Source organism: Cryptomeria japonica, chromosome 3 (assembly GCF_030272615.1).
Source record: "Cryptomeria japonica chromosome 3, Sugi_1.0, whole genome shotgun sequence".
NCBI lineage: Eukaryota > Viridiplantae > Streptophyta > Pinopsida > Cupressales > Cupressaceae > Cryptomeria > Cryptomeria japonica.
In genome coordinates, this window is record NC_081407.1 from 615,635,503 (window position 1) to 615,648,583 (window position 13,081).

Consider the following 13,081-nt stretch of genomic DNA (forward strand, 5'->3'; position numbering starts at 1 on the left):
AGCTTCTTCTCCAATGAATTTATTTGATGTGTCAATAGGCTTAGGCAAACCAAGTTTAATCAAACCATTTTTCTTTTCTTGTAGCTTCACTATCTTTTTTCCACAACTATCCATAACTTCTGATGTTTCCCTTAGCTTCTAGCATTTTTGAATGATAGATGATGTCTTAACTGTGGCATCAATGTAGCTCTTAATTCCCTTGGATGCCAAGTAGCTGTCACTGGAACTGTAGACTACTTTCAGAATCTTTTTTGCCATTTCCTCTTTTGAATAAACATGTGTACTCTTCTCATAGTGCCCTTTGATTTTTTTTAAAAATTGTCTCATACTTTCAGTCAATTGAAACCATTCACACAAATTCTCACTCCTTTGCATTATTTGCCTCCAAATGTTTTCTTGTATATACTTCGTTGTATTTTTCATATTATTTTTTAATCTATCCTCCAAAGTTTTTATTTTATCATTTTCATTGTGCAAGTCTTCTTTCATTTGTGCACATTTTTTTCTTTCTTCCTCTACTTCCTCTTGCAAATTTTTTTCTTTTTCCTTCCCATGATCCAATAGGTCCTATAATTTTCTCATTTCACTGGCAATAGACTCATAACTTTTGTATAATTTTTTAAAACTGGCTTATTCCTCAACAATTTTTTTACTACTTTTAGCTAGTTTTTCTGTCAAGTTCTTCAATTCTACATCCTTCTTCTCCTGCTCTACAATTTCTACTACAGAGCCCGAATTTTTTATCCCTTTCTATAAATCATTGCACTTGCTATCTACTGCTTTCCTCCTTGATTTTTCATTTTCTAGGTCTGCGTGTAACTTTTCTATTTGTTTCCCTAGTTTATTTTTCCTCTCTCCACCTTTAGTAGTGAAGTGTAGACCACTTCATTAGTCCTTTTAAACACACTAATTTTTTCCACATTATTTACTTTGGAAAAATCCATTTGGAGGGTGCTAACTTGAAATTGAGAGGGATCTATCTGACTGTGTGGTGGATTTTTATCTTTAAATGGGCCCAGGGGCATAACAACCATGAACTCCATCATATCTTTCTATGGGTCATATGTTGGAAATACCATGTTCCTTGTAGGCTGTTCATTTACAACTTTAGACATGGAATTCCTATGAAATGCTTTCTTTTTTTCTTTATTTGCTTTTGTTGTGTGTTCATATTTTTCATAGTAATCACGAAATTGAAAATATGGGCTTGCTGAAGCAATTGAATGTTTGAAAGGTGACATAGGAATACTATAGGCTCTAGTTCCACTTATTCCTGTGGTTTTAACTAATGCTTGACCAAGATTACCAACAATAGTTCCTGATGTTGTCCCACTCCCACAGATACTTTCATGTGTATTTTTCATAGTCTTTTGAGTTGTGTGATGTGAAGGTACAAATGATTGATTTGTAGTGTTAGTGGCACTTGATATAGGATTCTCAATAGTATGAGATTGAGTATCTATCTCTAGTGGCCTCTTGTGAGAGATATTTTGTTGTTGCCCTTGTCCAACACCAAGAAAACTATTATCAGTAGTAGTACCCATGCCAACATCACCAATCACAGCAGCACTTGACTAGACAATAATAGGAATACTATCCCCAGATTCCCCACCAGTGGTAGTGGCACTTGATTCACCACCAATGGGAATACCATGATGTGGTGGTGGTTGTGGATTTGAACCTGAAACAAATGTAGGTGGATTTTGAGGGTAATGAGTAGTACCTATTGGTGACAAGTCTGAAGAATCAAGTCCAATGACTGGTCTATAAGGACCTTTTGATTTTGACCCTAATGGAATTTGTATCTGAAGTGGATACCAAATGCCCTCTCCTCTGGGACCTAAACCACCACCTTCAAATCCCATTTTTTCCACAATGCTTTCCGCTTTGATATATTTCTCTTTCATTGCCTCATTTATTGCACCTAATATTTTAGGGACTGTAGTAGTTGTTTGAGTGGGCTCAACCTCAAGCTCATACTGATCAACATCTTCACTCTTGTCATATGATGTTGTGGGATGCTCCATATTCAACAATTTTCTAAACTCTGCATCCTTGTCGATGCTCTCAAATTCTGCACTTGTCTTTGGTTCACTGAGATTCCTCCTCACAGTCCAAAATTCATTTATTTTGGTTTGAGTCCAATAATTCTCTTTGCATTCGTGCATAATTGATTTGGGAATAGTTTTCTTAGATGGATTAGCATATTTTAGGTAGAAATTGTAGGACCTCCTATTTTGGATGCCCTGGCCCTCCTCTATTGTCATTTGTGTGTGCAAAGCCATAATTTGTGATGAAATTTCTTCTATTGAAATGTTATTGTCAGCTGCAATTTTCTCCATCTCTTTTTAAACTTCATCCTAGGAGTCCTTGTTTCTAAGCTTTTCTAGCAATGGTTTACTTTCATGTTGACATAACACTAAAGAGTTCCCATTTTTCTTAAGCCTTGCTTGAACTACACCGATTGGATCATACTGCCAGAGACCCTCATCACCAAAGTTAAAAACTGTCAAAAAATCATGTGCCACATTGAATGCTTTTCTCTCAAATGTGAACCCTCCACATGAGAAAGGCAAGGAAGGAAATATGCTCTTCTTTTGCTGACCATGGAAGTGCCTATTTGTGCTCTCCAATTTCTGTACATACTCTAATGCAAATACCCTCTCTGTCATATGCATTGGAAGTCTATATGGTTTTATTGCCAATCCGTAAAACCCTAACAAAGTGAATTCTTCCATGAAGAACCAGTCAACTAATTCTATTTGACTTCTAAGTTGAATGTAATCTCTACAAGACATAGACAACCTAGGCATTGGAGTGCTTGTAATTTCATTATACATTGGTGCCAAAAATAAGTCTACAAAATGGTTGTAGTTCTTTTTGTTATCATGCATCCTTATCTTTGGGGTCCAATCATATATTGGACACTCTGTTCTCTTCCCAGTCTTCTCATCAATCTTATAGCTCATAATTTGAAGCTTGTTGGTCTCAAATATTGCATGATACGTGGATAGAAGGAGATAGCACAAGTAGGATGAGAACCTAAATGTCTTACAAGAACCTTTTTTGATCATTAATAATTGTTTTTGCATGGATTTTACAATGTGCTCAATAAAATTATATCTTACTAGCTGACCTACACAATGGATATTATAAATCATTTCAAGAAGGCTTGCACCCACTTCCCTATCATTTTCCAATCCCAAGAAAAATGACAACAAGGAAATAGTATCCCCAACCCATGGAACAAAAATTTTAGAATCATAAGGAGGCTTATGATTCTAATCCAACACAATACCAGTACTAATCTTTATTAGAGCTTTGATAAATGAATCTTTGTGACTTGGATTGAGACTCATAATTCCCTACCAGCTTTTCAAGGTCAATTTGGACGTTTGAATTTTGGGCTTCAAATTCTAGGTTCAACAAACGAGAAAATTCTCCCTCGTTTATGGATATAATTTCCTCTTTTGTATTTTTATTGACAATTGTTTTTTTATCTTCATCATAATTTTTAGCACACACCATGACAAAATCAGGGCAAGGGAATACTAAAGGTAACACCATGCTTCCCAATCCAACATCCCACGATGCGATTTTATTTGTTTTTTTTTGTAACATTGGGTTGAAAACAATAAATTTTGCCCTGGATGCATCTACCACCTTACTAGACAATGTATACCTAATATCTATGATACGCTTTTCACCATGGATAGCAGGGTCATAAATATCATGGTATTCATTAGTGAAACCTGGTGTTTTAACCTGTTCGGTTAGGTACATTTTGTTTTTCACTTGGCTTCTTGTTGAACTATTGCTTCCCATTTTCCCCATCACTATCATTGTTAATAATTCAAAATAATGCTAGATAAAAACCTAAAAATGCTAACCCTCAAATTGGACCATGAGATTACCAAAAGCAAAAAAGGCGAGATGTAGGTGTTCTAGATTTTACCCAGAAATTGGAATTTCTATTTCACTAGATTGGCATAGACAGTCTTTGTTGAAACTTGCATTCCTCAATCTAGTCGCTATTTCTGAATCTCCCTTGATTTACAGGTTTGTCCAAGAAATGAAAGACGATTATGATTTACGAGTCTCTTATTTTGAAAACTCTAAAAAGTAGAAAAGTAAAACCTAAAGGGAAAAATATCTAGAATCATGTTGTAATTTTATTAATTACTATTAATAACTTCTCGATGCTGAAGGACCAAACATTCATTACTTCAGTATAAATTCTGAGGACATTAAGAATCATGTTGTAATTTTATTAATTATTATTAATAACTATTCGATGCCGAAGGACAAAACATTCACTACTTCAGTATGAATTATGTGGACATTAAATGTACGTTCAATTACGGGTGAAGTTCTCCTAAATGTATTCACTTCCCACATTCGAGCCGAAATCCACCCTAAGTCATTGATCTTTGCTCATCCAACGGACGAGGGATCAAGGTACCTATTGTGACTTTACGGGTCTATTTTTTAAGTCTATTTAATAATTTTAAACTTCCACCCAAAAAAGTGCTTTATAGACTTACTTATATTTAATTAAATTTAAAATATTTCAATTCCGGGTGAAGTTCTCCCAAATGTGTTCACTTCCCTCATTCGGGCCGAATTCCACCCTAAGCCATTGATCTTTGCTCATCCGATGGATGATGGTACCTATTGTCAGTTGTCATGGGTCCCATGACTTCTGCCAGTTTTTAGGCACGTCACCATACTCGTGTAACTTTTCTAGGAAAAGTTCTCAGAAATCTGTTCACTTCCCACATTCGCCCCAAAATCCACCCTAAGTCATTGATCTTTGTTCATCCGATGATCGATGGTACCTGTTTTAAGATGCAGTGGGTCCTATGACTTCTGCCATTTTTCTGGCACACCACCATACTTGTAGTCGTGTCACTTTTTCAGGTTTGATTTTTAGTCTATTTAATCATTTTAAACCTCCGCCCAAAAAAAAGCTTTATAGACTTAATTATATTTAATTAAACTTAAAATGTCCAATTCTGGGTGAAGTTCTCAGAAAGATGTTCACTTCCCACATTCAGGCTGAAATCCACCCTAGCTGTTGATCTTTGTTCATCCAATGATTGATGGTACCTGTTTTAAGATGAAGTGGGTCCCACAACTTCTACCATTTTTCTAGCACGTCATCATACTCGTGTCACTTTTCGGGTCTGTTTTTAAAGTCTATTTAATCATTTTAAAATTCCACCTGAAAAAGAGATTTATAGTCTATAGACTATAGACTTAATTCTATTTAATTAAATTTAAAATGTTCAATTTCGGGCAATAGTTTGAGATAACTATTAAATATAATGTTAATATTATTTGTAAAAATTTGAAATTCAAAAATACTATAAAACATGAAACTTAGTTTCTAGAATAAAACAAATAACTAAATATAAATATAAATTTTGTTATACAATTTGAAAAGTAAAAGTTTCATATTAAAGAAAACATTCAATATTAAATCTAAAATATTAATTTAAAGTTTAACAAAATTCTTTGAAAATAGGTTTATGATATATAATTTTAAAAAATAGTTTAAAAATATATATAAAAGTTCAACATAAATTTAGTGCATTAATTTTAAAAAATGTGCAACTGCAGTCCTCAACCTATTAAGGTGAGCAAATTTAGAAAGTACAAATGCCAAGGTGGTGATTAATTGTTGCAGAAGGAGTTGTCTGTGGCATGTCGCACAAACGGAGGAAGGGGAGGATGGTAGGAAATCTTTTTCCTGATCTCATGGCATTAATGCCTTATCATGCACATTCATTACCTAGCCTATAAGACAGAGGCAGAATTTATTACCTTTTGATCTATGTACCCATTTTTGCTTTGAAGCAGAACAAATTTGCAGTTCGTAGAATCGTACCTTCTGTAAGACTTTTTTTGTAGGAAGTGATTTTGAAATTGCAGGTGACCATGGAGGCCAATTTCACACTTCAAATAGACAAGAAGTTGGTGCCCTTTTTGGGAAAAGTATCTGATAAACTAATGCAAGGACTGTTCAAGTTTAAGGAGGAGAAGTTGTGGGTGGCAGCTTGACTGATGCTTGCAGAGGAGGTGGTACATATTAGTCACCGGTATCAAACTAACATGGAGGTTTACTCTTTGATTCTGGCGTGGGCCTGTGAATTCAAACTGAAGGTGGAAAAGATAAAACTCACATTGGTCAAATTGATTGATGGGGAGTTTTTGATTAACCTGGATTCAATCTTGGACTGGGTGGTGCCAGGAGTTGGCATTTGAATTAAGGAAGAGGACAACCAGGAGGAATTGCTTCCTTTTATTCATGGCCTAGAGGATGAAATTGAATACCAATGCTGTGAACGAGCCCAAGTGGGGTGGGAAGCGATGAAACTCTTTGTGAAATTAATGAGGGTGGATGAAGTCCTGAAGGCTTTGCATGTGGTAGCAAGGATGGAGGTTGGTAGGGAATTGAGAGATAGGGCTGAAGAAGGAAGGGCCATACAGCTACTAGCAAGCTTGGAGGGCGACCCCAACTTCAGGTGCCTAAACTGTATTCCAAAAATGAAAGCTGAAATGGCAAAAGGGAAAGCCAAAGCATCGACCTTCGAGGAGGGAAGAGACTAGGAGGAGGTGACCCAGGGGGATACTGAGACTGAGTGAACAGCCTATCGGCAATGAAATAGTTTTTTTGTCTACTTGCTATAAGCTATGGGCAGTATGGTTTTCTCTCTATCTATGTTTATGCATGAATGACTGCGAATTTTGTATCTTGAAACTTTTGAATTAATAGAATGAAAAAGCCTTTACCGATAAACTTTTGTATCTTGAAACTTTTGAGATTTTGTATTTTTAATGACTATATAAAATATATTTATAAAATTATAATCAACCATAATCAATGTACAAATCACTAATGGAATGAATTGTTTTTTTTTTATAGCATAACATAAAAAAGATCACGGTATTAAATTTATTTCCATTGTTTAACAAATAATAGAAATAATAGAAATAACATAGCTCATATTAAAATTGAAAGAAATTAATTAATAAAAATGAAATAGAATTATAGAAAGCATTTTTATATCCATAAGACTGTAAGAGGCAAACTGAAACAAACTAGAATTTGAAAAATTATCATTAATATTTATGCTTTTGAAATTTACAATTTTTTCGTCAGAGACTTGAGTCCCATAAAAACTTAAAAGCTAAAATGAGTGAGCCACTACCACTCAGCCTGTTAGGGTTCAAGGACATAGGGAAAAAAAACTATAGGGGGGCAGGGCTAGGGCACAGGTAGTGGAATTGTTTACAATTTTTCCCTAAGAATCTGACCCTCCTTACATGTAGAATTCTTCAAACAGCATAAGCTGAGAGAATTCTTCAAGCCACATGTAGTTTGGAAAGTCATCTAGGAGGAACCATTTCTAGAGGAAGTCTCTGCCAATCCGCGCCCATTTTCTATGATGCGTCAGCTTCTCTGCATTCAAGTTTAGGAGAAATAGTTGCCTGGCCACTGATAGTGTTTGGTTTGGGAGGAGAAGCTTGGATAAATCACTCACCCAAGGGATCCCCACCCCTACTTCTGCAAGAATGACAAGAGTAATGTCATCTCTGAGGAAGTCTTCCTTAAAAACCTTCCCCAACAGCATCAACATATCCACCTTGTCTCCTCCCAAGTCGAGAAGAGACGCTAAGAAGTGGGATGTAAGGTCTGTGTTAACATGGTACCTATTTTTGTTTCACTTAAATTATCTACAAAAATGCTTCTCAAGTGGATGGGAGTGTCCATCTTGAGAAAATAGATTAACAAATTAAACAACCTGAGCAATGAGCCTATAAACCTAAAATACTATGAGCTCTGATGATTTATCTACCAAATGGCAAAGGTTAATTGAAGATGAAAGAAGAAGAGATCGTATATAAATTGTTGAAGCTCTTGATTGTAATAATTACTTCTTTAATAGTATTAACTACTATAAATTTTTTAAAATCTTTCGTATCTCTGTAAATCTTTCCCATAAATGTACAAGTGTGTGAAATTGGAAATAGCTATGAACTAGTACCAAATTGGCAAGTATCACATTGGAAGTCATGGGGATAGAGTGGATTGCTGTAAGTGAATAGATATATATTAAATGAACGAAATTATCAATCGTGATTCATGACATTTAATACGTGTCTATTGAATCCAATTCCATTTCAGGCACTTTTTGGTGAACTATGTTCTCTTCAGAAAATTAAGCCGAAATATAACTTCAGCCATTGATCTATTATCATCGAACGGTTTAAAATCATTGATAGATTTTAGGTATGTGTCACCATTTACGTGTCAAAGAGGTCGTGCTTATTGATACATTGTGTAGAGTTTGGACTCAATGTATTATGTGATGTGATGTGCCTTGTCTATGAATTTATGAAATCGCCAATGAATTATATATTGTATCATAAATAACAAAATATTTGCCAAAACAAATTAAATAATTTTCAAGCAGTGGATAAAAATCACTAATACATTTAAATAATTTTCAAGCAGTAGATAAAAATCGCCAATACATTTAAATAATTTTTCCTTCGGAGTAAAATTTTTCACTCATACAATTATATATTTGTTCCTTTTAACAATAATTATTCGCCTCCCACAATAAATATTTTCCCCATAGAACAAGATATTATTCGCTAGAAATTTATGGCATTTTCGTACCCTAGAAAAAAAATCAGCAATACAAAATAATTTTTTCCTCATTTTAAAAAAAAAATTCGCCATCGATATGAAAATTTTCCCCCGAAAATAATGTCTGATTCACCAGGATTTTACACAGTTGCCTGGGGGGGTTTCTTAAAGTGCATCTAAGATCATAAGGACATATGGATCTTGTTGAGATGACTCAATTTATTCTTATGTTAAATGTTGTTGTAGTTCATGTAGTGTAGACATTGACTAAGTACCTGATTGTTGATTAGTAGATATGCCCATATTCCAAGTTGGATTTACGGATAAGTTGTTTGGGTGCATTGTACCTTTTTCCTTTTGTGACCTTGTGATGGGCATTTAAGACTTCTATATGACAGTGGTTTTAGAACTTTATGCAAGATGACCACTAATGCTAGACTCTAGACATAGGTATGAGGTACGCAAAACTAGACTAGACTCTCTATTGGGGATTTTGACGCGAGACTTGTTGAGTATTTTGGGATTTCTGTAGTGCTAGTTTTTCCATGTCTTCTCTTGGACATTCTGCAAGAATTTCTCTATCAATTCTACAAGCAATTTTATACTTGATATTTATCTTGTATTCGACTCTTATATATAGGGGTGCATTTCTCCTTGAGTCCCAAGCTAAGTTAGCTAGACCTTCAATAATTTCTCGCTGACCACCATTCGGCACTAGATTAGGTTGCTCGAAGGGGAGAAAACCATCACCTGGGAGACCCATTAAGATGCATGCTATGACTTTGTAGGATGATTATGCAAATGACGATGAACTAAGACATGCATATATGAGGTCTAGACAAGGACTTATATGAGTATGATAATGAGGACTTTGCAAGGATTTAGGATGTAAATGAGGACTATGCAAGGACTTAGGACTATAATAAGGATGTAAATGAAGACTATGCGAGGACTTAGAACAATAATAAGGATGTAAATGAAGAATATGCAAGGATTTAGAACAATAATAAGGATGTAAATGAAGACTATGCGAGGACTTAGGATGATAATAAGGACATAAATGAGGACTATGCAAGGACTTAGGATGATAATAAGGATGTAAATAAGGATTATGCAAGGACTTCCTATGGTCACAAGTGTATAAATCTTTTAGTTTTGAGTTCTGAAAATGGGCTTGGTTTTCAGTAATTCTGTGTATAGGACAAGTTTCATGGTTTTTTCAAGTATGAGAACAATTGTTTGGAGTTAAATATAGCTGACTAAATTGGTTTTTCAAACTATCTTAGAGAATTCAGATATACGCAGGATAGGGCCTGAAATAGCCCAAATGACTGACTCAATATTGGTCTAATACAATGATACATATAAAGACACAGAAGACAAGCTTAGGCTGGAAATTGGAAACCATTCAAATGAGACCCTTACAAAATATTGAAACAAAACAAACAGATAGAGAGTCTGGTAGCACTGGCTCCACTCCATGGCACACACTTCTTGGGCATGCCAGTCTCTCTTACCCCAAAGATCCAAAGATCTTATAACCGAGGGATTTTTGTATCTTTATGCAAGGTACATGAATAGTATCTATGGGGTATGATCCACACTCCTGGAATCACTAAATTTAGGGTTTTGGGCTACTAAGTTGGTTCTTATTGTAAAATTTTGAGGGATCTTGATCCAACGATGGATTCTCAGAGCAAGCCACTTAAGACTTTAGTTGATCTTATCGGTGCAAGGAAGGCCACCACATATGTCAAATTCACTCAACACTTGGGCCGCTTGACTAGTATGTTTATATAGTGGCTAAAAAACCCTATTCAAGAGTATGATGGGAGAGATTATATCCCCAATGCATCCCAATTAGATTTACCTTTGTGGGGTGATGAAATCCCTAGTCAAAGATACGCCTCACTACATGGAATAAAATAAAATTGAGTGTTGTTGTCACCTCCCTCCTTTCTCCCAAGACCCCAAAGGTGGGTGGAAAGTTAGTTAATGCAACAGTGGGTCCACCCCAAACACGATAAAAGTTATTTCCCTTAAGAAAATCAAATGTGATTTAATCTATATGCAGCTTGATTCACATTCATTTTAAAGGCCAAATTGAGATGTTGAATACACATGTGCATGTCCATTTTAAACACCAAATTGAAATGTGAAGGCATGCATGTCAATTTTAACCATTGTTGATTTTAAGCCCAAATTGAAGTGTTATACATGCATGTCAATTTTAACCAATGTTAATTTTAAGCACCAAACTAAAGTACTATGCATACATGTCCATTTTAGCCAATATTAATTTTAAGCACCAAAAGATGAAGTGTGAGATCATGAGTGCAATTGATCTAATAATAATTTGATTCTTTCTATAAATTCACCACAGGCTACAGATAGATGATTAGCAGTAAAATCAAATCAACAAAAAATAGAGAATCCAAAATTGATAGAAACAAATGCGTAATTATACCTCCCCGATTGTGTGACCCTACATAAGCGATTGTGTAATTTTGTCAGGTCAAATGCGTGATTCTGATAGAGCGGTTGCGTGACCCTGATAGGTTGATTGTGTGATGATAACAAGGTGATTGCATGACACAGAGGCAAATAACACACACAAAAAAAATTGAAACTAAAGGTGATCAGAAACCTACAAAATAGATTGTGAGGCCCTAGCTAGATCTCTCATCATCCATTCAATTTTAATCAAATCATATTTCACCTGATATGAGAGAACTAAGTAGTTGTATCTGTTGATGGCTAGTTTCTCTTCCCAATCTTGTATTTTATTTTCTACTTTGAGAATCCTCTAATAGCATTTGTCTTGTCTTCTCTGCTCCTTTGTCCTTCTGGCACCTGAAATCCTGAATTGAACCTTATGTGGCATAAACTATTAAATAAAAAACATGCAATAAAAATAATCTATTTCCAGATTTACTCAATTTCATGCAGAATTACATAGATGAGAGAACAAAAAAGGAATAAAAACAGAATTATCAGAACATAAAAATTCAAAATGAATGCGTGATAGTATCAGAGCGATTGTGTGATGAGTTCCGCATGAATGTGTAACCCTGTCTAGTCGATTGTGTAGCCCTATCTATGTGATTGCATGATGATGCAACCATGAATGCATCACGAAGAGATCTTTTCTCAAAATCTGTGCAACCTGCAAAAAAAGAAAGAGATAATCCATACAATCTACAAAAATGCACAAACAACAAAGAAGGTTAATTAGTTGTTGTTCATGTCAGGTTCACCAAAATGTCACATGTAAAATTCATCTTTATTCAAAGCATCAATTAGAAAATAAAGGGAAGTTACGAATCCCTATCTAATCAAAGAATTCTAACAAATAGACAATGAAATAATGCAATTAAGAAATAGGAATGTAAAATATATTAATCAAAACTCCCTATTCCATGATCGCATATAGCTTCCATTGCTCTTCTCTTCTTTGTGGTATGATGGCTCTCAGATACTGCACTAGCAACCTGCAATTGACACAAAGATTCAAAGTTCATGATTGTTGAAAAATGGAGATTGAATGCTCAATTTATAGATATTTGGAGAAGATTGATTGAAAGGTGGAATAGATTGATCAAGAGGTGGAACTCAGGTGAGCTCACATGAAAATTGATAATTGAACTACTGATTTAGAGGTGAAATAAAATAGACTGAATAGATTAAATGAGTTAACTGATTGAGAAAAAGTTAACTAAAAGAAGAAAAATAATGATTGGAGGAAAATTAATTGATGACAAAGAAAACTTTATTTAGAAAAAGCTAACTAGAAGATGAAAATAGAGATTGGAGAGATATTTGATTTAATTAATTAATTGATTGAATTAATTAATTTAGCATGTGCTTGAACTTTAACTTAGATTTTCAATTCTTGCATGATATTTATTCAAATAATTGAATTTATTTTAAATTCAATTTTGTATTTGAATATATTTAGAACTTGACTTTGATTATTGAAATCATGCACATGTATTTGAATTTAGAAGAAATTAGAAGAAATGTGAAATTAAAAGAAATTAAATGAAATTAGAATTTGGGGATTTGGAATTGAAGAATTAATTAGCTAATTAAATAATTTAAAGAAACTATTTAACTATTTTAGAAAAGGAATTTAATTAAATAATAAAGATTATTTAAATTAAAGGATTAAATCACAATTAATTAAATAATGAATATTTGATTAATATTTAGAAAAGGGTTGAATGATTAATGATTAGAAATAGAAATTGAGAATTAATTTATTTAAATAATAAAGATTATTTAAATGGGGGAATTAATCAAAATTAATTAAATAATAAATATTTAATTAACATTAGAAAATGGTTAAATGATAAAATGATAAAATGATGAAAGAATAAGAAATAAAATTAATTAATAAGATGATGAGGAAATATGAAATTA